The sequence below is a fragment of the Crassostrea angulata genome, unplaced genomic scaffold (assembly GCF_025612915.1).
Source record: "Crassostrea angulata isolate pt1a10 unplaced genomic scaffold, ASM2561291v2 HiC_scaffold_133, whole genome shotgun sequence".
NCBI lineage: Eukaryota > Metazoa > Mollusca > Bivalvia > Ostreida > Ostreidae > Magallana > Magallana angulata.
In genome coordinates, this window is record NW_026441688.1 from 47186 (window position 1) to 51706 (window position 4521).

Below are 4521 nucleotides of genomic sequence, written 5' to 3' on the forward strand. Positions count from 1 at the left end.
TGTCCAACAATGTTTGAAAATCTCATGCACAACATTTGTGTAAGAAACCAATCGTACCTGTACAAAATGAACCGTGTCGAACACATAACGACCCGTTCCGTGCAAAAAGTTTGCTATCATATTTTATGCAAGATCAAAAAACTATCAAGAGAAAGATTCTGTAGTCGGTCATTTGAAATATTATTCAAGGTCACCACGTGCTACGCCTGTGAATCAATCAATCAATTAGTCAATTCAAGTATAAGATATGCGCTGTGTACTACTTATCCCTTTCTTCATAGCTAAATAAATAAAGAAAATAATTAAATGAAAAACGTTTCAATTTTGTTTTTTTAGTGTACCTTTCATAGTTATTTATCATTCATTTCCCTTCGACCTTATAATTTTAACAGCAACGCATGTACTTGCGATCAGAATCGCTTTTCTACGCTGTCGTATTTTTTGCTTGATAAATTCTATAAAATACATTTCAATGTATCTCTTTTGATATTGCTGATTACCGGAAAATTTGTCCTTGGTCTGTTTACAACAAGTACGTTAGTAAATTGGTAAATGGCATGTTTCATTAGGCCTAACAAAAATATGTTTGTTTCCGCTTTCCCGACCGACCCTAACTAAACCCGCCAACCAAAAAAAAAATGTTCTAGTTTTTTGGTTAATTTCCGTTTTTAACCGTTATTTGCTAAAATTCGTTTTTATCCGATTTAAAAATTTATTGTGTCCTCTAGATTTAAGTCGTAGAAACGCTTATATAACTTATTTAGATGTCATCAGTGTTGTGTAGATGTTTGTTATTTACAAATGGCAGCACATGTCGTGCCAGTTGAGCTCCAGAAATGTTCCCACCAGCCGGGTAAAAAGTTCATCAGATCATTTTCCTCTGGGCTACCCAGTTTAATAGATAAATGGTTTAATTGAACAGATGGAGAAGGAGGGGGAAAAAAACCACCTACCTGCCGACCCTAATTTTTTTTCAGCCTGAAACAAACCTATCTTTTTGTTAGGCCTTATGAGGAAAAAATAGATATTACAAACTTTAAAAAAGTTCTCAATTGACACCCGATCCATCATACACTTAGAAAACCATCCCTAAATGTGCATCTTACAGAAATGCAATTCAATCAAATACCAGTAAGTAAAACATATATATATATATATATATATATATATATATATATATATATATATATATATATATATATATATATATATATATATATATATATATATATATATATATATATTAATGAGTTTTTCTTTGAAAAATAGATTTGCTTACATTTAAAACGTTTGCTAGTTTACATGCAAACAGCAATGACCGAACGCGTGTCCATCAAATGATAATAATCTCCATTAAAAACTTTATATCTTGGAGAAAAGTTGCATGTATATCTATGATTTAAGGAAATTTAATTGAAAAAAACCTGATAGTCATCTTTGGACTTTACACACGATGCTATTTCAACTATTTGTATGTATACAAATCAGTGCAGGACGGCATGTATAGAATCAAAACTTAAATTAATCGAAATACCCTTAGAATAATCTTATTTCAGTTGATTTAAAGATTTAAAGACTGACATTTATTTTTGCGTGTATATTAAAATGTCTTTTTATTATCAGCATTTCTACCATAAAACGCATTAAATGATTATCATAAGATAATCATTTACAAATAAAATAGAAGAAAGATGGTTGTCAAAATACGACTCCCCGGTAATTAAGACAACGAGCAAAAAACTTAAGATATATCAAAATAAAGTCGGAAATTTTTTTCTTAGCAGTCTAAAACGTAGTAGAAATATGACCTCAATACTTTTATAGAAATAAAAATATGCTTGTTCAAATTATCAACAAGCCGAATTAAAAGAGAAAAACATTCGCGCTAAATAAAAAAAAACATATATTGAAATAAAGTCAAACGGTTCTTAAAATTACTTTAAGTAACAATAGTTAGTGCATTTATTAACAATGCAATGCGAATAATACCAAACTAATCAAAATTACCATCCGCTATCCGTTTATAAATGCTTATATGTTTCACGTTACGTATCAAACACAAGGGAAGGAAAGAAATTCTAATTTTTAATTAAATGACATGCATGTAATGCATCATATAAAAAAGCTCGTCTTTTTTACCGTCCTGCTGAAGTTAATGAAAAATGAAATATATTATTTTAAAAAAAATCAAATCTTTCAGGCACACTTACCTCATTGATAAAGCGTTTACAAAGCGTGCAGTTATTTTAGTAAAGCCTGCCGTTCAAGAAGCGAAAGGGACAGTGCTAGAAGTGAGCTGTACAGGACAAGAAGCGAACTGTACCGTTTTTAAAACGAACCTTATTGTTCACAAAGCAAACCGTACCATTCATAAAGTCAACTGTACCCTTTAAGAGCGTGCCGAACTGAGCCTACTTTAACTTTTATTATTGTCAGAGTTTTTCAATACCGTCGGATTTTGCCGGAAAACAAATCTGACTTTACGCCACAAAATTTGTACAGGAGAGAGACAATTTCATTCAATAGGTCCCATATAGACATATGCTACAGAAGTGGTAAAGAAAGTGGTGAGAAATCCAAGTTCTTCCCTAAAAAAATCATATTTATAGGGAGCCAAGAGACAAGAAATTTTTTTTCCCTAAACTTAAGTTAACTTAAGTAAACGTTTACTCAGGGCGAAAAAAAATTCCACTAATAGGAACGAAGAACTACTTATTGTTCATTGTAGCCCAACTATTGTGGTGCTATTTTTCACTTTTAAATAACTAGGTCAATGACCTACTTTTTCTGCTATTGACCTCTAAATGTTTTATGAAAAAATTGTCAAAATTTGTCAAAAGTGTCCACCATTTTCAAGGTTGTGTTTATTTTTTAATTATTGAAAATAATAGAACAATTTGCAGGTTGGGAAATGATGAAATACAAATAGCTTTACTAATTTTATATTTAAATAAATCGTTTAAAGCTCATATTTTTAAATTTAATTTAGTCCGAATTTCCTCTATCAATTTCCAAAATTGTACCCCTTTTTGATCGAGTTTTACAAAAAAATGACTAAAAGAAGCTCCAAACCATTGATTGCCTATTTTATTGTCTGTATTATTTTAACATTAACATTATATAGGGTCAATAATCAAAATTTCGAGATATTTTATCTTGAATCGATTTTATGTATTTTAAAGATTTTTCAAATCGTGTGCCAGCCAGTGATGTAATTTATAGACGAGTATATACAACCATAAAATATGTAAATTGATATGAAAAAACACATAGAAACTTAACTTTTGCAATTACTCTGCAATAGAAAGTTTTTAAGAGAAAATAAGAAAATTAAAAATTTAGTCCGAATTTCCTCTGTTTCAGTTTAAATCTAACTTTAGTCCGAATTTCTAAATTTAGTCCGAATTTCCTCTGTTTCAGTTTAAATCTAACTTTGTCGGACCATATCTTCCTCAAATAAACAAATCATGGACATGAATATCGATATTTGTTAATAACATTGTTATTTTGTGTTTTTAAACCATCTTTGGACTTCAGATATTGTAGTTTGTAAAAATATTTTTTTTTAATCACAAACCCTGAGTAAAAGGTAATCCTTAAGAACGATTGGAAATTGTTGTACATTTTAGAAGAAATGTTGTTGATCCTTAAAACCCATTAGCGGTAAAAGCATTGTCACAGCCATTTATAACATGAACGTAATAAAGAATGTTTAAAGGCAGTAGTCCTTAAACTTTGGCACATTATTTTCAGAGAAGGAGACATTAAGCGTTGTTGAAAAAAATCGTCCTGATATTCTAATTGATTTCAATTATTGAAACAACAATATCTCTTAATACTAAAAAGTATTAAGAAGACCTTTTGTATGACATGGGGAAAAAGGGACTCATTCTTTTTTCATTGAGACCAAAGAAACTCATAAAGTTAAGTGTGAATAGCTTATATACAATCGGGATTTTGTGGTGCATTATATAAGACAAGTTGTTTATTGCAGCAATAACTGTTTTAAAAATTCCAATCACACAGCACTTTTAAGTAATACGGCATATTCTATTGTTTTAAAAAGTCGAAGACCTACTGGATACTCGTATATAATTAAATTATACCTCGACAGTAGCATTTATAAATACGATAAATACGATTAATCTTATAAATCTTAAGAATAAGATGTTATAAATGTGTTGCTCACATAGCAGTGTTAAAGTTATGCTGTTCTATTTTTTTCGAATGATAGGCATTTGTCTGATGATTAAAATATATTTTGCAATTTACACAGCAGGTACTAGTATGTAAATCTCAAACAGGCACGTAACATCGTTTTTGAAAGTGCTGGTGGGGGGGGGGGGGGGGCATAATCATCAAAAAAATCTTGACAAGCCAAAAAAAAAGTCTTACTGATTGAAAGTCTTTATCATTACAATTAAAGAGTGTCATTGAGATCTCATTATCACAGTAACTATTGAAGGTAAGTATACCTCATGTTATGTGACACGTGAGTACAGTTCGCATCTCGTAAGCCAT